Below are 24,733 nucleotides of genomic sequence, written 5' to 3'. Positions count from 1 at the left end.
GACTTAACTCTCCTAGCGCTCTTTCTGGTTTTTGTTGTTTTGTTTTTTTTTTTTTTTTATTTATTTTAGTTTACTCTTTAGGAACATGGGTAAAAGGAAATAAGGAGGAGAGGGTAAACACAAGACTGATGGGACACTGAGGAAGAAGATTAGAGGAAGGAGAGAGTCAGATTAGCAGCCAGTGGCCAGAAGTCAGCTGAATTTGAGCTGCGTGCGTGGGCTGTTTACTTCACTGCTGTTCGGGGAGTGTGAAAGAATGAGGTCGTGAGGTACGTCTGCTTGGCTTTTTGCTACTATTGCTTTGCTTGCGCCACCTCTAAGTTGGTTTAATCTCTGGAAAGGCTTTCTCTGTTGTCTGGTGGTCATTGTAAACAGAAAGAGGGTGAGCAGGAGGCCATTCAAGTCCATGCATTACATATTTAATCATTGTTTCCTCTAATGCAAGGCTTATTGCTATATGCATGCTTTCCCTTTTATGTATCCCTCCCATGGGCCGCATATAATTCTTCATGTTGTCGTTGACATTTGGGCATTTAAATTATAGCTCTCTATCTTGCCTTGCAGACTGCAATGACTTTCTTGGCTTTAGAGTATTTGCTGTCCAGATGGTTGCTGTCAAATAAGAAACAGGTGGCATCACTGACATGTGGTTTGCCTATAAATTTCTTCAGAAAACAGAGTAAAATTTCAAATGTTCTTAAGCTTGATGGTCTGTATTATTAAAAGGCATTTCAGTGCTAGGTAGTTTACTAATCTCTATGGGACTCGGGGAGAGTAAGCCTTGAAAAAGTCTCTGCGCAATTTGAAGACAACTATTTCTTGTGCTTGCATCTTCTTTCCCCAAAGAACTGACACTGCCCTGATGAGCTTGGCTCCCACCTTAAATAATTTCTTCTTTCATTTAAATCTCTCTCCAGCTTTCCGTCCACTAGATGGTACTAGGGCAACGCATTTGTCTTCACAGGCTTTCCTGGCGATGGTGATCATCATAACAAAGTGTCCCTGCATATAGAAGCAGAAAACTGCCAGGCTTTTCAGGGTGCAAGAAACTTCTGGTGAAGACCGTTAAACTTTCGAGGTGAAATAGTCAAAATTTAGCAAAGAAAACAGGTGGCCTGAGCAAGTATAGCTTGCTTTTGCATCTGTTACAACCACCTTTGGTTGCATGTATCACATTCATTTTTCCATATTTTTCTTTTTATTTGTTCTCTAAGGGCATATATAATTTAGAATATTGTTACAGAAAACAAATGGTGAGAATTAGGTTAAAATTAGATCCTACCACTATCCTTCCCCAAACGTTACCATTTAACAAAAAAACCTAATTAATTTGCCTGTCCTTACCAACATATACATTATTTACTGCAATATATGGCATCCAAAGCAAGGCAAAACTAACCCTTACAGCTTATATAGCTTAATTCAGTAGCTCATTGGCGTCACTGGCAGCCAGCAGCCCAGTGAATGATAGTGCCCACGCACTTCACAAGATTCATATGTCTTACATCGATGTTTTTAATACCTGGATTTTTCTACCTTTGGGACTTTTTCAAGTGGAAGGCTGAGTGAGAGTGTAGAGAGATGAGTGAATCTACGTATTCACAGTTGTATCGGGATGCTTACATCCTAGACTGAGTGTGGTAACTTATTCCATGGGCAATGTTAAAATCTATGGCTATTTGAGTTGTAAGATCATGTGAGTGAGGTGGGTTACATTTTGCCATTTCTGCTCCAAGACAAACAGAACTGCAGTTGTACAACTTGTCAGCCAAAAATGCTGTACAGCAATAAAGGAGCAGGACTCCCAGGCTGTGCTGGAGGCTCTGACAGCTCATCTGATGAGCGCAAAGCTGTTGGAAAGAAAAAAAAAAGATGAAATAAACACATAGCTATTAGGGCACGCTGTCTCTCGGACTTTTAAACCCAAGAATCACTGAATTTTTTTTGAAGAAAAATTTGCAGACTATATGCAACAATTAGCCTCTTTTCTCTGTGTGTGACTGGAGGCTTTAAAGCATTTTATATACCTCCTTCTCACATCCTCCGACTGTAAGACCTCCCTGAACTCTAGAAAAGCATTAGAAGAGACAAAAGGAAAAGGTATTGTACCCTTCAGGTTATTTATTTCTTGTAACTCTAGAAGCTTTTATTGGTTATTAGTGTTACAATAATGTATGACATTCCTCAAGAAGCTTCAGGTTGATAGTATCAATCTCTGGCCAAAGTATATGTAAGATGCTTTGAGGGCATTTTTAATGAAGAAAAATGGGATTTTCATAGATCCTGTTCTTTTAGTGTACACATTTCAGAATTCTATTAAGAAAGGTTACTTGAGGGAAGACAGTTTGAGTTAGTTCCACCAGCATTAAAGCAAGATTAATTTTTCCAGGTTTGATTTTTTTTTTTCAGAACTGGTACCATTTTCATGCATGTAAAGAGCTTTTCTGCCTGCTAACCACTCTTTACTTTCTAATGAACCTATGACTGACAGAAAGTTGAGCTTTTCTTTCCTCCCACTAATACCACCATTGTATGTGTCTTGTTAACCAGTATTGTGTATCAGTCACAAGCTGACTCCTTTGTGCCTTTGTAAAGTATCAATTTAGTCAGCATTATCTACTGGGGACACAATGCTGCCGGTAAACGAGAAGGCGAAAATCCCGTAGCACTATAAGCCCTAAACCCAGTGGTTCAGCCAGGAGCCCCGGAGCCCGGGAGGTGGCGAGGCTGCGGCCGGAGAGCTGGCTGCCCCTCCGCCGCTGCGGGGTCCGAGGGAGCCGGACGGGACCGGGGCGCAGGGCCAGCCGGGAGCTCGGGCAGCATCTTCGTTCTGGCTGCCGGTTGGGTTGCTTGGCTGGAAAAAAACCTATGCCATCCAGATCTGCCTGCCAACCTGCCTGCGACTCGACTATGCCGATGTTTGACCGGACTGACGCGTTCCCGGCGTCTGTTTTGATTTTTGCGCGGTCAGGCTTTTCCAATAGGAAGCCGATTTCTCTGCATTAAAAAACCAACACCAAAACCAGAGCCTGTGGCGTGCGCGGAATGCGGCGGCTCAGTCGCTGGACGCTGCACTCCGTAAGGAGCGTGTGGCTCCTTGTACCTGCAGATGCGAGTTACCTCCCCGTCGGTCTCCAGGTAGACTTTAAAAGGGAAGATTAGACCAACGTAGTCTCTCCTTTCATGTTTTCCTGCCTGGGCGATGGTCAGCAGAAACACCCAACCCCCATTGCACTGGAGAGGGGGAGGGCAGCAGCACTGTGGGGGTTCTGTGTCTTTGGATGAAATTGTCCCTTTGTTAGTCCAAAATAGCTCAAATTGGGCAACTTTCCAAGCATGCAGTGAAAGACGTCTGTTTGAGACAGTGCTTAGAGAAGGCTGAGGATGGAGGACTGAAAAAGAGGTGCCTGACTGGCTGGGTTCCCACCGGAGTGATTAATGTAATGTTGCTGGGATTTTACTGCATTATTAATGAAGTGTTAGGGTGCCTGGAGCACTGGAAAAACATCTCTGGAAAATTATTACTAAAAAATCTGAATCGGTGTATTGGATAACCTTTCATATTATTTTTTTTTTTTTTTCTTGCCTGTAGAGTCCTTATCATGCCGGAGGAAAGCTATAAATAATAACGAGCAAGAGCAAGACTACGCAGGCGCTCCCCAAGGAGCAGCAGCCCTGCTACCAGTGGGGTCCGGGCGCGAGCAGCCCACGGGAGCCTTGCACAGGGGCTGTGCGGGGGGCTTGGGGCTGCACCCGCCGAGCCCCGCCGGAGTCCCGGCCAAAGCTCGGGGGGCCGGGGAGACGATGCCTGTGGAGTTCTGCTTTGTGGAACAGTATTGGGACCTGACAGGGAATAGTCTGGGTTGGTTTAGGGCTATTGTTTGCATTGATGAAGCTTGCGTCTAGGATGATTGGTGTAAAATATCTCTACTTTTTTCTCTAAGCTGTTACCTCCTTTTTTATTGGCTTTGTCATGCCTTTTTTTTTTTTTCCTTCTTCTTCTAAATCCTTAACTCTTCTGATCTATACTTTAATAATCTCATCTTTTCTGACGGTAGCAACTGTGGGTTTGTTGGGGGGGGGGGGATTTTTGTTGCTTTTGTTTGTTTATTTTTGTGGGTTTTTTTTGTTTTGTTGGTTTTGGGTTTTTTTTCTTTTTTTTTTTTTTAAACTGCTGTGCTTTAAACCATCCCTGCCTGTCTAAAGCTTCCAGTTGCTAAGCGACTTTTTCCCTCCGCCCTTCCCGCAGCCCGGTTGCCATAGCGCTGCCAGCCTCGGCTATCAAGTAGCAGAGAGCAGTCATTACTCACCGGAAAAAAAACCACCCAAACCACCAAAAAACAGGGCTGCACGGACAAATAAACATTTTCTTTCCTTTTTAATTCATTTTGCAAGCCGGCGGGAGGATCCCTGCACACATTAAAGCTGCGGTTCCACACCGCATTATTTTCTTGCGGAAGTTTTTTAGTTCGGTCTCTGCGTTAAAATAGGATGGACTGCAGTGCTGACTCATGGACACCTGTGATGTTGTTCATGGCAGCAACAGATATTTGAGGATATACTTTCTAAGAAGCTGTTTTCTTACCCGAGTGACTGGTATCGCACCCTCCGTGACTGTAATTCACCCCAGCGCAAGCAGGTGCTCTGCACCTCTGCAAATCTGAGCATCTTTCCTTAGAAAAAGGGTGATATGGTTAGAGCTTTTCTCTTGAGACATTTTTTAGTAACAATAACATCAGACGTACATAAAATGTGTGGTGTGCTACCATCAAAGACTAAAAGAATACACATGGGTTAAAGATTAGCTTTTCTTTTCAAATGCACTCAAATTTGTATTAAGAATCATATCCAGAGAAATAGAGAGTCTTCCATTTTTTAAAGCAAAATCCTATCCCCAGTGGCTTGGGTGAGACAAAAGTTAAAGTCAGCCCTAAAGCATAGTGAACAAGAAGGAAAACCTGACATCTTTCTGCTCTAAAATGGTGAGCTTCCTTGTTGTCAGTATGCTAATTGCCAGGCCTTACCAGCTGGGTGCTATAGGGTGACATGGAGCATAGAAATACAGACCTGGGGTCTCTATAATCAGCCATGTCATCCATCATACCCAGTCAAAAAAAAGAAGTATTTGACTTTCATATAAAAATGAAAATGTGCCAGCTTTAAAATACCTGCTAATAAAGAATTTGGTGGTATAAGATTACCTGTGTGAGAATACAAATCATGTGAGTTAAATTTGAGTTGATAGTTGGGGGAGAGAGGCTTCTCCACCAGTAAATGTTACAAGCGGTAGTTGAGTTGGACACAGACTAATTTCAGTTGTTCTGTGACTTTAGTTTCCATTAATCACAGCAAAAGCCTCCACCTCGGATTGTCAGTATAAAGTCTCTCTTAACACCCAGGGAACTTTCTTCCCACGTTCTGCAGTCGGTGAGATATTGTGATAATAAATGCAGCGAGGAGCTAGACTCCGTGTCCTTACATGCCCTTCCATTTATCCAATCCAGCATCTGCCTATTTGAACAAGTGCATCAGATACAGGCAGCGTGCCAGCTATTAAAATGTTACACCTACCGCCACGGAGCTGAACTGTACATTTTGTTTTTCCTTTGTCCTTGAAAAGGACTCACTCCTGAAGTAAGAAAGAGGAGTGTGCTTAACGGCTCCTTGTCTCAAATTCCCTATTTACCCAACTATCTGTTCCCTGATTTGGTACTTTGTATTCTTTTCTCTTCATGCTATTCTTGGGAACATTAAATATCATTGTGCAAGAAAAGTCATTTGAGAAAGAACCTACCTTTGCCAACTGTATGGAAAACTGATTTCAAAATCCATTTCTACTCTGATGAAGCATGCAAATCAAATATTGTGAGGAAAAAAAAAAAACAGGATTATTTTAAAAGTTTCTTTTTTTAATCAGGATGGTTTTGGTCTTCTTAGGAGCTTCAGCTGGGGGTCCCTGTGCTGTGGTCAGAATCCAGACATCACTGAGGTTTCCAATAAACAGACATTTTCTTACTGAGAAAAAAAATGGCAAAAAATGATTCTCATCTTTACTATCTGTTGTTCTAAAGGAACTCAGTATTTGAGAATGGTTATGTTCAATAAATTAGGAATTGAAGGTCTACAGAACAGACCTTTTTGTCCTGGAAATATTGATTTAAGGGAAAACATTGCCAGATTTATTACGTGAAGACCCTCGCCTAATCACAGAATTAGGTGAAGATCCTTATTCTCAATTAGATTGCTTTAGCTCTAGGCTTCATTTCATCCCGAAGAGAAATTACTGGAATAAAGGTTAAATATCCAAATCAGAAATATTATTGTCTGTGTTCCTTGGTGTTTGAAATGGTAATAGAACAAATTGAACATTAACCTAGTAGGGCCAAGGCATCTCTATTTGCATGGTTTTGACATCTGAATTAGGCAATAACTTCTCCATGCTGAAATTGTGCAATGGTTGTTAGTCAGTCTTTCATTTCCTCAAGCATTTGTGCACAGATTACATCCGCATATTATATTTTATTATGACTCATTAAAATGCTAATTGACAAAAGTATGCTATCACAGTTCCAGCAGAGATCTGCATCATTAAATGGATCTCCATTTTGATACCTTTCTCATAGACAACACAACACATCAACTGAAATCCACATCAACAGCTTGCTGTCTAAGTCTATGAACAATGTTCATTTCGTGCATTGCCAGTCTCGCTGCACCTGTTTTGTGCAAGTCCTCTTCTTCTGATTTCTTTCTGGTTTCCTAACCTTCTCTCCCAACACCCCCAACCTCTTCTCAAGGTAAAATCCCTGTATCATGCTGCCTCCTCTGCTGTCCAATTCCCGTACTTCACCTAACCTATCACAGTCCCCAAACTTTTTTCTCTGCTCACATAAAACCTCTGATTGCTGCTTTTCCTCTGTCAATTCCAGATCTGCTTGTTTGTTCTTGTATTTTCTCTTCCTATCTGACTCTCCTCTCCAGTCCTGTCCTATGCAGTTATTTGTGTTCACTACAAAGTACCTCCACACCTAAGTTGTTTATCAGGAAATGCTTTCACCATCCATAAATTCTGAAAGCCAAGATATCAAGTTGACCAAATAGTACATTGTCCTTAGAGCTAACAGACAGGACACTTACTTACTTTCTCCCTTAAAACTTTTAGGTAATGATAACTTTACATCAGCAGAATTTCCACTTTGCTGAATCTTAGTTACTCTGATGCTAGAATTAGATTCTGGGAAATTGTTATTTCTCAACAGGTATATGCTTATCCTGTTCCCCTGTTTTCTGCCATTGACCATACTTTGATGTTATGTTGATTATTTTCCTTGCCACCCAGTCTGTTTCTTAAAAAATGTTCTGTAAAATTACTTCCCTCTGATAAGTTAAAATTTCTCAATCTTAACTTCTATTTCTTGAATATTTACATTAAAATCTAGAATTTGAATCCAAATATTCAAAGATATTTTCCTTTGCTTAGCAAAAATTATTGAGAAGGAATGCCCAGTTTTAATTCAGAGTCGCCGTCTACCTCTTTGAAAGACACCACTACACTGGCAGGAGTCATTCTTGTCCTTCAGCTCCACCAAAGCAATTATGTCGCCTTCCCTTGGACTTTGTATCAACTCACTTCTTTGTGTCACTGGTTTATTTTCTTGTGTGCCTGGGGCTACTGGGGCAGGATTTGTGGACTTCTCTGTGTTCTAACTTGGACGTCCAGTTATACGAACTTAGGTCGTGGCGTTAGTAAGCCCCAGGTTTAACTGACCATGGACAGTGAAAGCAAGCAACAATGATGGTCATGAGAAATGAGAAAGTTGGCCTGAGTAAAAGAGGTACTCTTACTCTCACCTGATAACAGAGCCAAAACCGGGATTAGCTGAATCTGGGACTACCATGACTTAGTTTAGATAGTTGTGACTGAAGAAGGTTGAGGCATTCTGGCTGCTTTCAAAACAAATATGTCGATCATCTGCTCTTACTGGCTCCTACTCCACTTGGCTTACTTGAGTTTTTTGAAAGTAGCATGTCTGTTTGTTGTGCACCTGGTGTAATTCTATTTTTGTGCTACTATGAGGCATTTTATCAAGTACATAAATCATGCTGAGTACTGCAGTATTTTGAGCATGTGTATGTGCATGTAATTCTAACACATAGCCTCAAAGAAAAACCTTTGCCAGAATTATAGATCGCTAGATATTCATTATTCACCATTGTTTCGATTTCTGTCCAAAACATTTTATTATCCTTTTAGTCTGATAGCAGTTTTCTAGACCATTGTGCAAGCTTTGGTGTTACTTAGCAGTTAATCTCACCCAAAAATGGAATAATAGGCTTCTTTGTCTGGCCAAATTCACACTGTTTGCTGTTCGATCTAATCAAAGAAAAATAAACACCATTCATTTTTATCCTACTACTTTTCCTTCCACTGTACTCTCCAAATACTAATACAGTCCATTTATCCCAGTGGAAAGTGAAAAAACCCACATGTACAAGAGGTTAACTTCCAGTCTGAAACAACTTGTGATAGGAAATAATAATATCCATTAAGAGTACATAAGAGAAACTCCAGCATGTTCTGTGCATGTTTTGAAGTTCTGGCTGGCATCCATAGATGCTCAGATGTTGCTGTGATGGAGACCTTCAGAAATGAGTAGATAGTTAAAAACCAGTGTCTATCTTTTCCTTTTTTTGTTTGTTTGTTTTTGTTGTTTAAGCTCTGTGTATATGGGATTTCTTTCTCAAGTAACAAACATGTAATAAGGTTCCTCTTAAAATGATGGTGACTTTAGGTAAGCAGTTTTTCTGAGTGCATTACAGGATGAACTTTCTATTCCCTTTCTAGAAAAGTGATTATTTAGAGCCATCAATATCTGTTTCCAATCCCCTACTTCCATGTCTTTCAGCTGAAGATACCCAAGTAGAATTCTCATTCTTTCTTGCCTCTACAGAGAATAAAATGTAATAGCCCATGGCTTCAGAGATAAATGTGTTTTTGTTGCTGTTGCCATGTTTTTGTCTCTTGTATCATTCTTTTTTTTTTTCTATTTTTTAGCCTAATTCCCTATTCTCTTGTAGATTTGTAATTCAGATTTTAGCCAGCGGCATGAAGTGCTTCTCAGAGAGCCTCTTGAAACTTCTCAGTCCATTCCCTGAAATCAGCATGAATGTTCTTGTCTCATGGGACTCCTAGAATAGATAAAAGCCTGCAAGGGCATCTACAAAGTGAAAAACCACAAAAAGAAAAAATAAAGTCAAGCTGACTACAACTCTGCCTGCCTTTTTACCATGGGTGATAAAGACCATCCTCTTATCTCAGAATCAAGGCCTCAGCCCAGCTTTCACTGAAGGCAGTGGAATGTTTTCCCTGGACTTGGGTCAGAGCTGCATCAGAGCAATCTTCCTCAGTACTTGGCATTAAAGCAAGCACTTACGTATAGTCAGGCCATGGAGATACCCCAAATCACTATTTTCTTCCCAGACTAAGCAAGTCTGGCAATGTTTTGTGCTTGTACATTTCTTTAAGGCTTTTATTACTTTATCGAAGCTTTAGGAGTACAGGTTATCTTTTTCAAGATGCCATATGCACCATGCAGCCTAACTTTCTTTAGAAGTTATTTGGACTTTAAAGTCAGGTTGATGCAGAAGGAAAAAACTTCCTGAGTCTTTGAGGTATGATTTACAAGTAGTATTATTCCTCTTTTTCTTTTCAGTCTTTTTGTGGACCTAAGTCACAGTCTTGCCATCTTGTACCACTCCATTAGGGCACGATGAACCTCAAATTAGTTTAATCTGGCCTTTTAGGAACTGTCTTGTTCTGTGGGATCCACTGTTTCCACAAGGAATACCAAACAGAAGCCGTTTACTGTTAATACAGGTAACAGAACTAAATTTTATTCTCATTATTAAATAAAATGTATCTGCATTATTTACATGCCTGTAAACAAGGCCTTTCATAAATAGATCATCAGATTTTCACATCCCTGAATGTAGTGTCCATAGGCCATGATGTACAGAGGCAACCAAGCTCCTAACTCTAAGTTAGGTTTTGGTAGAAGTTCAGGTACTTCAGTATCAGCTGGGAGCCTTTGAGGATCTGGTCGTAGAGAATACGGAATACACAAAAGCATTCCAGAGCAATATATGTTTTAATACCACTGTTCCCCTCCCCTTGCCCTGGAAAACCCTATAATGAGCCTCGTTGGTTGCTTAACAGCACCTTTGTTCACACATCACCCTGATCGGGGCACGAAGGCTTCCTCATTGTGTTCACTTCAGGAGTCTCGAAGTTGCAGATGACGACGGGATGCTGGGAAAGGTGCGTGTAAGTCCTCCGTCTGCAACAGACTCTATAAGGAGCCTGGGCCGTGACTAAAGACATCTTGGAGCAGTAGTTCAAGATCTTGGATAACAGAAATTCCAGGGAGGGATTTCTGTTTGAGGGCTTTAGGAAAAATTCATGCTTTCTCATTTTAGCTACTTAACTGAAATACTTGAATGAGAAGGCAGATTCTTAACGTTTCCTATAATGGTATCTCCAGAAAGGAATTAATATCTCAACAGGGCAAAACAGACACCTCTAGAGGGCTGTCTCCCTCCACTTTCCCCACAGGGACCATGGGGAACTAAGCTTTCAATGGATGCGCCTCATTCAGATGCCTTAACTTAGACGGTGTGAACTTTTCTGAGTTTGGTATATGCAGGAGGTGACTTAGATGTTGAACTAGAATTTGCAGGAGATCTAGGAAAAACTTCTGCTCTCTCTCAGTAAACTAAAGTTGGGTCTTCAAACAGAGGGAAGAGTGAAGCTTCCTTCACCCGCTTCCTACAGTAAGTGATAGAGAAATGTATTTTTGCTCCACACTGGAGCAAATTAATATCTGGTCTGGCACTGTGTAGTTCAAAGCCTTTTGCTCTTTAGAACTTGTACAACAACTACCACACTGCACATTCAGCAGAACAGAAAAACCTGGAGAGAATGTGCCTATGGAGAAGAAGATAGGGATTGTTTTTGTACTTGTGGACACACTGTATACACAGTTACATATACCACAACTTTCTCTCATTCCTGCAGGAAAAGTGGCTCACCATTTGTGCTCAGCGTACATAGTGGTTCAGAAGCAAAACCCAAACAGTGTTTGTTTTTTTCATGTCAGGGGACATTGGATAAAGGAACTATGTAATGTACTGTCTAAGGTACAATACTTAAATATTTTCTATCGTCTTGAGTTGTGTTTTTTGTCATCCATTCAGTGAGTCCTAAGTCTGAAATCCCTCTGACAGAAACTTCCCCGTTCCCCTACCCTTGCTCCCAGTTTGCCAGAGATATAAATCTTTTCAAAATAGCGGCTCTCCCTGCCCCCGAAGCTCTTTCTGTGATACCACAAATACAAAAATAAATACATAGATAAGGATGGAATTCAGATGTCTTTTACTCTGTAAAACTAAGACGGCAACATTTTAGCTTTCACCATGCCCAGGGCTTCCAGAACACTGCCAGCAATCACGAATCTGTTCAAATTACTTTAAATATAGCTGTTTAACGTTTGAAGACCTTGTATTAGGAATTGACGAACTACTTTCAGCAGCAAATTAACTGTATTTTTTCAGCTTGTTAGTGGCCTTTTTTTCAGAGGTTAGTAAACACTTTCATGTGAAATGCAGGATATACACTTACTTAGAGATATGTAAGAGAGTTTTCAAAGTAGCTGCTTTGCATGGAGTTTAAGTAATGTATTCTAGGATGTTTATGAAACCCTAAGAGTTCTCAGTAGCGAAGTTTGGAAAACCTGGCGCTGCCTCTGTACTCTACCTTTGGTTGAACATCCTGCTGCTAGGATTTTTGCCCAGCCAGCTGCTGTTTGGGCCACGCTCAGCCAGGGCTGAGGTCCCGTCCCAGCCTCAGCCCGTCCCCACGGAGGTGCCCGGTGCTGGGGCTGCCCCCGGATGGGGTTTTGGGACAGCCCTGCCTGGCAAGGCCCTGCCCTACCACCCACCCAGCCTGGGGGACCACCTCCACTTCCATCACCCCCAGCCCCAGGGAGCAGCCAGTCCTCCCCTTCTGAGGGGGGCATTATCTCTGCATAGTGGATGCTGAGAATACACCCCGGTTGTCTTGGGCACATGGAAACAAAACCAACTTCATCTGCGCTACCTGTAGAGGATTTCCTTCAACATACTCCTTTCCACAAAGCTACTGCATGCTATATGCGGTCATCAGCTATCACTGCTCCCCAGCGGGTCAAAACGATGCAAATCAGTATCGCAGTACAACTTACACTGAGAATTAGGTTAATTTATAGGCAATGAGACTTACTAAACGTGTTGAGATAACTGCTGAACACGGCAGGGCTATTTCATCCATGAGTACCAATGATCTAATTGGACTTGGCCATTTCACCTCTGTTAAAGCACGGCCATTTCACCTGGTTAAATGGGCACTGGAAATCAGCTGTTTTGGAGACGACACTGCTCTGATAATCTGTGAATTTTCACTGGATTCTGTTGTTCAAAAGCCCAAAAGTAAAATGTCATTAAAGGGCATCGTTTTCAGGAGTAGATGTGCCAAGTAGTGCGGGCACACGCACTCACTCACTAGCCCATAGACGAGAAAACATGACTCATAAAGGAGTGTCAGTGGAAAAGCATGGGAGAATGGAAGACACATGAATATTTTGGTTGGCAGATGTCATTTTGCATAGTATGGGTTTTTGGCAGACCTAGGATTTTGTATCAAAAGTGCTTTGGATTTCGATGAGCTGCACAGCTGGAATAAGAAGATGAAGAGAATACCAGGCTGTTGGTAGCTCAAGGTCTCCTTCCCATCCTATTGCTCTCACAATGGATCACTGATAAGAGCTAGTATATTTGTTTTCATTAGTGGGTTTGGGTTTTCTTCCCCCAGTTGCAGCCATCTGACAAAACCACAACATTATTTCCCTCCTCTTCTGTCCCTGACACACTACGAAACAATGACACGGGAGAAGGCAGAACAAAATAGCAGATGATAAAAATGCGAAACAGTGGTGCAGTGGGAGCACAGAAGTTCAGAGGTACTGAAGAGCAATGCAACACTCTGGGAGAAGAGAATACATTAATTATATGGACAGTTTTATTTATCCAGTCTCGTGTTCTCATACAGTTTTTATTGATCACAGAACAGTTTAGCATACCAGCAGGAATGCTTTTCTGCATCCCACTGGGTATTATTAAAAACCCAGTAGCAATATTTTACATTCATTGGGGTCAAGAGAATTTATTTGTTACATGTAGTCCCTTTGCCATACCCAATTTTTAGCAGTACTAGTCACCTTCAATGTTTCCACTGATGAATGCATGTAAGGGTTTAATAGCTGTTAACAGCAGATCACAAAATATTGATGGATTAGTTTAAACCTCATCTTAAGTTCAATAAACCAAGGATACCAGACACATCAAGACAGTTTTAATGTCTCTTCAAAAATATTGATCATTGCATTGTTGATTTTTTACAAAGTCTTCAGTGAGACCAAAACATCTACACATTCACTTAAAGTTTAGAAGAAAATGCCACACAGAAGCAATCTTTCATTCCATAGGATTTCTTTTTAAGGCCCAGGGTGACAGCACTTTTCTGCGTTCACTTTCCTCCAAATAAAACTCACAGCCAGCATTTTCTTTCCACAAAAAGTGGTCTCAAGGTTGGAGTCTCAATCACGTGTGTGGAACTTCACCATGTTATGCCACTGGCCATGGCTGCATCCTTTAGCTTAATTGTAAGTCAAGGCTTGTATGATGAGCTACTGGATTGCTGTTGGCATGGACTTGTTTCCGTACTCTTGCAGACCTGCTTGGGAGTAGAAATCAAGAACTTTCTACATCCTCTAGACACTGGCTGGCCATGGCCCTAGCAAAGTCTCCTTCCTCAATCCCCATTAACTGCCAGTGCTGGTCTTCTCCTTCATACGTCCTGTCTTAAGTTTTCTAGCCTGCTTCTGGGGCTCCCTCTTTCTTTTTTCCCTGTCCAAAGGAACAGACAGCTGGTTCTTAATTACACTATAGAAAATCTCATACTAGACATCCCTTTTTCTCTTTCCTCAAGCAGGAAAGCAGTTAATCTTTGCTTCTTGCTTAGTAGAGGTGTGCTCCTATACAAGATTTTGGTCCTAACTTCTGGCACACAGTCTTGTCTCAAAATGTTGGGAGTTACACTTGTTGGTTAAGATACTCGTTACCTGAGAAAAGCATCCTTATTTCTAATCACTGCCCTAGTATTATTGCTTCTAAAAATAACCTTCTTGTCTCCAGTCTCAGTTGCATTCTTCCAGTGCTGTTATTGAGAACCACTGAACCTGAAATATGGTTATCACCTGTCTCATTAGGTCAGTCTCATAATTAATTATTGAATATAAGTTCTGTTGACATTAAAAAGTTAGGCAGTTTAACATTTGTCTTTGTTTGGTTCTCTTGGTAAACTCTGAACCTTGTGTTTCTGCTGACATAACACGCAGCTGTTTTTCAGGCAGCGAACAGTGTTGGTCTATTTTAGCTATGTGGAGAAACGCTGGATTTCTTTTTATCTTTCTCACTTATGCCCAGTATTTTCTGCTTGACTTCACTGGCTTATTGTAGCTCTCCTTCAAAACAGTGACAGGACATACATTGAGGTTAGGAGCCAAAATGGTCTTCAACTTTCCTCAGAGAAAACCATGCCCAGAATAACATCAATTTCGAGCACTTTTATATAGCTAATATTATTTAACAAAAGCTGTTACAAAATGGATTCGATGACCTCCACATTTACAAATAGGTCATTTGGATTTACTACTGTCTTGCTCTCCCTCTTGTCTCTTCACTCAGTAAATACAGAGGCACTGTTCAGTGCCACTGCCAACGTTTCCACGAACTCGAGACAACTTAACAGTTCTTGGCACAGGCACCATTAGTACCAATCGAGCTGTCTCTTCTCCTGTCTGGATATGTCCCCTCAAGTGTGAGGTCTGACAACTTCAGGGTGCCAATTCTGCAATTCTTCTATCACCTTGTGCACCAAACATACTGGCAGTCTGGGTATAACTCTCTCCCTTGGTAGTCTGTGAACACAAGATTGTTTTATCAAAACATCATTCAGAGATTAAAGAAAAAAAACAGTCAAGGGAAAGGATAATTTAGAAGGATTTGCCATTCCCCAAACACTATAAGGACTATAGAGGTACCCAGTTTGGCAAAGCTTTGCCATCATAAAACCCCCAGAACGTATTCTTCCACAGTCTTCTGCAGCCTTCCAGGCAGATGCTTGTTCTGTGCAAACAGCTCCCCAGATCTCCATAGAAAAATGTCCTTGTCAATTTAGACTGTTTTCTGGTCCATTTCCTAGAGTTTTTGACCTTGCTAGTCAAAAATGATTTGGTGAGCTCTTTGACAAATAGGTCCTAACCTTCTATGGGCAGCTGCTGTGCTCTGTATCAAATTGCAAGGACTTCGCTAAATGATTGTTTTGTCTTCTGATTGCGTTCTCACAGTGTCAACAAACAGCTACCAAACTAAAGTAATATAATCTGGCTGTGACTATGCTAATAACCAAGGCCAGATCCTCAAGTGTTTTCAGCCCTACTGAAGCCCTATTAAAAACAAAGATGCTTAGACATTTAGAAGAGTGTGGGTCCACCTTGCACACCATATATATAAAAATTACCACAGAGCTGCTGTATCCCTCACAAACAGGATGGAAGGGAGAAGTCAGAAAATACATATTCAAAATTATATCACAGGAAGGCAAAAATCTGACCATAACTAGAGCGAGTAACTCTGCTCCTTCCTAAGACCAATCGCCAAACATAGAATAACGTAACAGAATAAACCCCAAACATTATTAAAGATGAAAAACTGGGCTAAGGAAGAGGAGATAACAGTGTACGTAAGGCTATGCTGTGTAAAGAGAGCGCAGCAGGCAATTCCAAAATGAAGCAAAGGAGCTGCTACCGTAGTTTTGTTTTTGGACGAGGCAGGGGCAAGAGTGACCTCCACAGCTGCAGGACGGATGAGCGGAGGGGACCGAGGGAGCAGAACGGCTGGCCTGGTAAAGCCAGCTCACCAAAGAGGAAAATAGTTTTATAAAACAAGTGGGCAGAGCTGACAGGACAGAGAAGGACCTTAAAGTGGGAGAAACCAATATGGTTGTTAGTGCTTCTCTGCGTCTCTGCTTCCTCTTAGGAAAAAAAAAAAGTAAATTTGTGGCTAAAATTATAGCAACTGCTCAATTTTTTCTTTCTTTCAAAGGGGTTGTTTGCTCCAAGAAACTGAAATAAAACCATCCCTCGGTTTTATGTTGTACCCCGACCGCACCATGTGGCTTTCTCTTCTCCACCTGTACTGCCAACGCAGGGTTACAATTGTCTTCAGGGTTGTGGGGCCCAACACGCCCGAAAGCCACACACCGCAGCGTCGCTTTCCTGCCGCCTTCCGCAGCCCTCTTCTAACAGCGAGCCCGGCCCTCACCGCCCACGGTGTGGCGGAGGGGAGGTCACGCTCCTCGGCAAGGCTCCCGCCACCTTCGTGCCCTCACGGCCCGGCCCCGAGGTGAGCAGCCATGTCGCGCACGGGCCTCGCCGCCGCCGGCGCCAACCGCCCGCGCCTGATGGCGGCCCCCGAGGCCGCCTCACAGCGCCGGCCGGCCGGCCGGCCGTCCCCCGCGGGGAGGGGAAGGAGCCCCGCCGCCCGCGGCCGGAGGGCAGCGGGACCGGCAGCCGCCAGACACGGGGCGGCAGCGCTGAAGGGGAAAGCGAGCGGCGGCGGGGAGGAGGAGCGGGGACGACGCGCCGCCATGGTGCCGGCGGCCGGCCGGCGGCGGGAGGGAGCGCGGCGTCCCTCAGCGAACGGACCGCCCTTTCCCTCCCTCCCTCCTCCTCCTCAGCGTCCCCGGCTGGGATCCGCGGCCCTCTGGGTCTCGCCTCTTTAAAGGAGGGGGCTTCCTCCCAGCGCTCGGCTCTGCGGCCTCCGGGGCGGGGGGCTTGGTGGCGGGGAGGGCCACCAGCCCCGCCATGACAGGGGCTGGGGACCGGCGTGCTCTGGTGTGCGGCAAAACTCTCCGTAGGGAGAGGCCGGTGTGTCTCATGGAGACACGTTTTGATAGCGAGGGACTACGGGAGCCAAAAAAAAACCCCACCGGTGAAATATAGCTGCATCCGGCGTAGTTCTGTTCCGCAGGTCATTTGTCTTTAGCAGGTGACAGGATAATGTCACTTGTCAACAGTCTGCTTTGAAATGTTGCTTTTTCTCCCCCCTGTGAAGTGTTTTATTTGCAGATTTTTTACTTAATTCTGACAAATAACAGCCTTAGATCTTGTTTCCAAAGTGATTTATTTTGATGACTTTATGTGTTGGTCTTCGCTGCTTGCCCAACGGTGGGAGAACAGGAGTTGTCGCCTCAGCTCCGTACCGGGGGTCAGGCGCATCAAATTGGCCTAAATCTTTAGACATGACAGTTTATCTCTTCTGAAACAGAACAGACGTTCTGTGGTGGTGTATCTCTTCCGTAGGCAGTGAAAGTCCCTTTGTAGACCATTCTTTTTTAGGAAATCCACATGATTTCTGTGCTTGCATACATTTAATCCCATAAAGTGAATGTATTTGACTTCCTTTGAACAGACACCTCTCAGGCTATTCAGAAGATGGGACGCTTGCTGTTTGTCAAATTACAAACCCCTCAGCAGGACAAGAGGTGGACGGTTACAAGTTGGGACGGAGAGCAAGATAGTGTAGGTCGGCAGCTGGTGGCAATCAATGTTTCTCTGTAGTAACTGCTTAACTTCATGCTTTTTTACCTTACCTTGCATGCTAAGTAGCTAATTCTTTCACTGAGGGGTAAGAAACCTCAAATTACCCCACACACCCCACCGCCTGCATCGGCACCGCCTTGTCTAATTACATATTGTGCTAAAAAGTGGGGTTTTTTAAATCAGTTTTTAATTTGCTACCTTACAGTTTCACTGAATGGCTTCATAGTCTTGCGTTGAGCCAGGGAACAAAGCTGTCTCAACAAAGCTTTTTATCTACCTTGCCTGTACCATTCCTTACTTTAAATACTGTTATCATGTTCTCTTTTAAATGTCTGCTTCCTGAAATGAACAATCCCAATCATTTCAATCTATTAGTGCATGTTTTTTCTGTACTCCTAATCATTCCTGTTGCCTCCCTCTCAATACTCACAACCTCTGTTTTGTACCATGTTCTGTTGGCAGATGGTGCGATCACTTCTGCAACCTGTTTTAATATAATGGGTACGTAGAATTTTTCGGTGTTCTTCTCAGTTGCTGTTCTCAGGAAATCTAATGCCGGGTTTTGTTTCCAAATATAGTTGCATACTGAAGAAAGGCTTTCACCTGAGCTGTCCCTAGCAGTAAGCAGGTGTCCTTCCTGAATGAGAATTCCAAATAATTGCTAGTTTCCCTTCACATGTGCGTTATCTAGTGACATTGAGCCTAGTCTGACATTGTGCTATTTGTTTACCTTCCTAGGGTAAGTGTTCCTTGGGGTGTTTTCAGGACTTGACCAGCCTGAGTAGCCATCACGGCGTGTGGCTCATAGCCAAGTCTGTAATTTGAGGAACTCTTTAAGCCAGAATAAACTTTCACTAGTCCCCAGCTGCTCACTCCCTGCTTTATAGAGTCATATATGTTTGTTTGCATGGTTATGCCATGAACTAGGCTGGAGAACAGACCAGGCTGAAAGCTAACATTGGGCCTCACCCGATGTCCCGTCTGGCTGAGCTGCAGACAGTGGAGGAGATTGGGGACCTCTTCGTTCAGTGGCAGTGCTATCTTAAACTGTTAAGCACTCTTTGACTTACAGCCTTTTTTAGGAATGACAAATTATGGTTTTGTTAGAACAAGCTTTGTGCAGAAGTATCTGTTATCAACAAACAGACTGATGAGACCTGAGCCAAACACCTCAGGTGAAGCCCCTGTCACAGCGGGGTTTGCTGTGTGTGCCTCTCTGTGCCCCAGAATTCTCCTTCCTGGAATCCGGTCAGAAGGCAGATTTCAAGAACTTTCATCTAAATGTTGGTGTTAGATATTGTTGAAAAGCAGAGCCGCAGTGCTGCATTAAAAATCAAATTGAATTGGTTTGGTATATATCAAACGTCAGATACATAGCAGAGGCTATTAGAAACTTCCAACAATAGGCATATGAAGAATCATTAGCCTTGAAAACCTAGAGGATGAGATCACAAACACACAATCCAATAAATCACACAGGTCGGTTTTGGAAAAGCTGATGTGGTGTAGCAGCAATTTGTTTATACTGTGACGGGTCAATTGGATCAGTGTCAGATCTTCTGTGGGATAAAAGATTTTGCTTTTAATGCATGCTCTTTCCTGAACGGCTTCTATCCAGCCTTTATATCAAACACCTCTGGTCAACTTCAGGATTACAAATAGAAAATCTAAAATAGATGAAACTGCTAAAACAGAATTATTGCAGGATTATTTCAAGATGCAGATTTGGCATTGAAAGATCTCCAGAGTAAAGTCGCATTACATGATTTAAGTTCAATTCTATCCCAATCGTTTTTAAATGTTTCTAGTATATTCTTAAAACCTCAGCTTTAATCACATCTCCTTTTGAGAGAAGATTCCCTAATCCATAACTTTCTGAGGGAGACTTCAGAGCTAACATGATTTTCTTACTACCTTTTCTAAAACCTTGATGAGAATTCTCTAATCACAGAAATAGTAATAAAGTTGGGAAGCGTGATATGGATAGAGAACCTTATGCTTTTAATGATTGTAACACTGCTTCAACTGCTATGAATTGATTTGATAGCAAAAATCACTATACATATGAAAGCCTTCCCTGCAATAACATCCAAAATATTTGTAGCATAAAAAGCAGATTTATTAGTGTAATAATGAAAATAAGAAAATGCAATTAAGGCAAAGAAGAGTTGATACTAGTCTACTATCATACCAAGCAAAAGACAATGTGGCTACTTTTTTTTGGTGTTTTAACAGAGGTGGAAGCAGTATTTTATGCTTTGTGCCATCTCTCCTTTTGTCCCAGTTTACTCTGGACTTGTCACTACTAATAGATAGGCAAACACTTAATCTGAGTAAATCTTTTCCTTCTTCCTGTGCTCACTTTCTACTGGTACATCTCAGATCACCATCCCTTTTGTTGTCCACATATTACATGTCAGAATTTCAAATGTAACCAATAGGCAGATCAAAAATATTTTTTCAGATTGCCTCTGTACTTCATTAAAAAAACCCAAACAAAACCAAACAGATCTGGCATAATCTCAACTTTATTTAGGTCACCTTTTGGTAGGAAATGAAGCTTTGATAGTGAGAGTTATCTTGCACTTAGGGTTTTTTCTTTTTCTTTTAATGGTGGTTTCTGCTGCTGTAAACCAAAAGGGTGATAATTAATGTCTCCTATTGTTTATGCCTGCTGCCATCTACAACGATGAGCTATTATTATTCTGTCTGCTAATACTTGGAAAGGATATCACTTGGACGACTAATCCAAAATACAGCAAGTAAAGATCATTGTCACACATGCCTGAAATGGAGACACTGTTACAGATGTTAGAAATGAAAGGTTTTCATTATATTGGATCATCCAGTCCATCTGCCAAGACTGTGCTTTGCTGCGCACTCTCTAATGTCTCACACAAGTGCTAGGATACCATAAGTATTAAATACATTATATTCCTTGAAATACGTCATGTTCACTTGAAAAACTGTTCCATAATTACGGTGCTAGGTAGACCTGATCTTGAAAGGTGGTCCAGTTCAGTGGGGTTTTACAGCAATGCGCTGGTCTTCCCGCTCAGATGCAGTTACTGGCCTGGAGTCAGTCTGAGGCAGTTGTTAGGTTAGACAGGCTTCTTGTGGAGAACTAGACTGCAAAACAGCCCAGAATAAATAGCCAGGCTCATCTCTACACTAGTGGGCTGGATAAAGAGGAGGGGAGAGGAAGAGAAGAGGAGAGGCTTCTCTTTTTTCTCCCTTTCCTTTCCTTTCCTTTCCTTTCCTTTCCTTTCCTGTCCTGTCCTGTCCTGTCCTGTCCTGTCCTGTCCTGTCCTGTCCTGTCCTTTCCTGTCCTGTCCTGTCCTTTCCTTTCCTTTCCTTTCCTTTCCTTTCCTTTCCTTTCCTTTCCTTTCCTTTCCTTTCCTTTCCTTTCCTTTCCTTTCCTGTCCTTCTTTCCTTTCCTTTCCTTTCCCTGATTTTTGTTTTAGGAGTTAGGATTTTGTTGAAAAGAAGTCCGCACCTCTGTAAAAACTCTGTCAAGCTGCAATTCTGAGTCTCCATATGGTTTCTTCACAGGGACATGTTTGTCAGATGAACACAGTATGTTTACTGTTACTCTCTCGTGTTTTCTGGTAGAAATCCAGAAGACAAGGGCCACTAGAGAGCTCCCAACATCTGGATTTCAGTCTTTTTTGCGTGCACTGCCTCTGGCAGTGGGAAGGCAGAGAAGCTGCCATCTTCAGCCATTTGGAGGAAGGTGTCTCCTAGCGACCCGGAGTGCTGCATATATTACCCTGCTGACTGCAGCACTCCTCGTTGCAGTTGACCACAAATGACATGGGATCCCCTATGCTCTTTTTTTTTTCCAGCTCTTCTCTGCTGTGGGTGTATGTCTCAGAAGCCGTGCCGGTCCACGCAAATGACATAGAAGCCACCCCTCCTGGCAGTCCTCCTGTTGCACATAGTAGAGGACCCCCTCCACCCCTCACAAAATCTTCTTTTACCATTTCTCATTGCCTTCATCCCCCTGAGAAAATCTGTCTGTACATTACTGACAACGTGTTGCCATCGATACCTAGTGCTAATTAAGCTCTGGCTGCTACCAGAAAGTTTCACCAATGGGTCTTTGCTGATTATAAGCCATAAATACAAGACAACAATTTCTGAGTATTTCAAATAGAATTTAATTCTTGACTACAAGTCCTTCCAATCTGGTGGTCTGTGGAGTCTTTTGTCTTGCTTCCTGTAAATAAATGTGACTGAAAAGAATTGAATTCCCTCATAACATGTAAGGGAGGAAAAAACAACATTTTCTTATTGAAACTCATGAATGACAGCAGCTGAAAGTTAAATCTATTTGATCGTTCCATCAGCCTTCCAAGCCAACTCCTTAACTAGATTGAAATGTTTCAGTGGGATGTTGAAATGCTGAATGTATGTGGGAGGGATCTACACTTTACAATGTCGGGGACCGGGAAACAGTGTTGTTCACAGTGCACTTGTAAAAAATAATGTAAGTAAGTGTTTTCTTGCAATCAGTACGGTATTGATTAAAAAAAATAGGATTTGAGAGCATACTTTACTGTAAGGATCGTGTTCAATCCACGCATCTTGGATATTTGACTTGTACCTCAATTTTAGATGCCTGTTGAATCACCATTCCCAAAGTAAGGGCTTCGGTTCTTTAATAAAGTGGTGGGATAGAGGTCTTCAAGAGACACCCATCTCTTTCTTTATATGGATACCTTGATGAACCAGTCCTCTTAAAGTAAGTGTTTAAATGCTAAAGTATAGCACCTATAGTAGGCAGACTGTGTTGCAAAAAGATTCACTAACCACATTGCTGATTTTTTTTCCCCTCAGAGCAATTCCTTAAAATATGATTGTTGTAGTCTGAAATAATAATATAGTATGCTGTTTACTGTATCTTTTATGTAGTTGTTCCTACTTGCAGTCTATGTTTGTTTAATGGAGAAGCTCAAAATGTAATACACTGCTCCTGCTGATCAAAGTCGCAAAAGAGCTGTTTTCTCTCTTGGCTTATTCAACACGTGCAAATCTCTCTTGCTTTTCCCTTACCTCTCTGTCTCACCATTGTTTCCTTGTTTAAGATATGTTTACTGTCACTATACATTTTTAATACGGTGTCCACAGCTGCTTTCCTAAGAAACTATTGATTCTGTCTCTCTGCCTGTCAGTCGGTCCGTTTCAGTCTGCTCTAGACTTGGTATCTTTTGAAGCCGTGGCTCAGGTTCAGCTGAATTTGTCAGAGGGATTGAAAGTTCAGATATTAAGTTTTCATGAGTTTTAAGGAACTAAAAGTTTTGCTGGGTAGGCAAGCACATCAGCAGGCCACTGTTGGAGAGGCTCCAGCACGACTTTGATCTGTTCAGTTTGCCCGTTAGTCAGCTAGGATGTGTGTACTGGCCTGCTAGTCAGCATTCACACTGCTTGGAACAAGTCCAAGCACGTGACATGAATCATAGTCCCCCATAGTCACCCTTTTGCTAGACTAAGCAATCCAAAGCCTTTTAGTTTCCTCTTGTAAAACAAGCTCTCCATTCCCTGGATTACCTGAATATCATTTGCAACTGTTGGAATTTCAACTCCTCTCTCTTAAGGATGGGTGGGCAAAGCTGCACACGGGAGTCCAGCTGAGGTCACATTAGGACTAGGTGGTATTAATTTTTGCTTGACTCCAACAGGACTATCTTGGCTGACTCATTCTCAAAAGCAGCGAGTGCTTACATTTGTGCAGCAAGTGTGTTTGAAGAATTGCTGAGGGCAAGAGGCCCTTTTTTACCCACAACTAACTCTTTTTTCACTATTGAGTTGCACTAGAGAAAACTACCTTCTGCTTCTGTACATCTCCTTAAAATGCCTCTGTGACATTTCTGCTTCTGTACATCTCCTTAAAATGCCTTGAGCCATACGATGACTTCGAATTTCTGGCTAGTGACAACAGCTTCAGTGCGTATCTCTAGAACAATGAAGATGACTTGTCTTGGTCTAGGACAGTCAGGAGTTACTTATGCTTTTCCTTCCTTTTCTTTTATTTGTTTGATGTTTTAAGCAGTAGGATCAAGTCTATGAAAGTGAAATTCTGTGAAATGCTAAAAAGCTTTTCAAGGTTGCGTTCAGAATTTATGTTTTCAGGGAGATTAATAATTTCTTGACCTCTCCCTCATTTACTTTATAGGAATAAATCTCACAGTAGCAAATTTTGCTGCTTGGCCATCCAGTCCTCTGTACCCTGCAGGAACAATGCTATTTTTTGAACAAGCTGGTACAGATATTAGTCTTATGATGTCTCTATGTCTGATAAGAGAGATGAGTACAGGCAAGCAGCTGAACTGACTGGAAGAGAAAAAGAGAAAGTGAAGCGCCTTTGCATGATGGCTGTAGACATGGCCGAGCATTTAATGTTGGGCATTAGAATTTAGCACTAAAATGTATGCTTGAACTGTCATTTCTGGTTAGTAAAAGGTTTTCTGGCCAAATGAGTGGGTGTTCTGGTAAGTGTCCTTCAAAGTTGTGTCACGAGAGGGAAACTGTCTTCTGACCTGTTTGAAGTTTGGCTTTTTCAAATACACTGGTGGATTTTGAGCTGAAATACTGAACATATGTTTGAAGTTTGCTCATCTTTACTTTGGTTGATAAAGAGAGAAGAGTGAAATGAAAACAGATTTTTAACAAGGAAGGATTCATTTTCCTACCTAGCGGAAAAGTATTGAGTTATGCTATTTCATGTGAAAGCTAGTTCTCAGAAATGAAAGTGGTTTTCCTTTTATGTGATAAGATGAGTGGACTATAAAGTATGTATAAAAAAGAGGAATAGGAAATATATTGCTATAAAGAGCTACACCGTGTGCTTTTTGTTAGGATTGTTTTGTAAAACTGACTTGCTGGAAGTAATCCACAAATAGGCTTAAAAATAAGCCTCAGAATTTTATTCTGAATATCTCATCAACAACAATAAGGGGAACATTATGCGTATTGAC

At 42.1% G+C, this 24,733-nt stretch overlaps 1 long non-coding RNA gene across 3 annotated transcripts; it reads left to right on the top strand.

Annotated features, from left to right (window-relative positions):
• The first annotated feature begins 237 nt into the window (after window positions 1–237).
• LOC115350656 lies at window positions 238–22,738 on the top strand. 3 transcript variants are annotated; one of them, XR_003926546.2, is made up of 4 exons: window positions 238–269; window positions 17,626–17,735; window positions 18,219–18,257; window positions 21,602–22,738. It is a non-coding gene; the product is annotated as an uncharacterized LOC115350656 (long non-coding RNA). The 3 variants fall into 3 exon arrangements; XR_003926545.2 differs by lacking the exon at window positions 238–269 and adding an exon at window positions 16,495–16,557; XR_003926544.2 differs by lacking the exon at window positions 238–269 and adding an exon at window positions 16,948–17,184.
• The last annotated feature ends 1,995 nt before the right edge of the window (window positions 22,739–24,733 follow it).

The sequence above is a fragment of the Aquila chrysaetos genome, chromosome 14, assembly GCF_900496995.4.
Source record: "Aquila chrysaetos chrysaetos chromosome 14, bAquChr1.4, whole genome shotgun sequence".
In the NCBI taxonomy this organism is placed as follows: domain Eukaryota; kingdom Metazoa; phylum Chordata; class Aves; order Accipitriformes; family Accipitridae; genus Aquila; species Aquila chrysaetos.
Note: the sequence above shows the minus strand (reverse complement) of the source record. Positions and strands in the feature narration are given on the sequence as shown.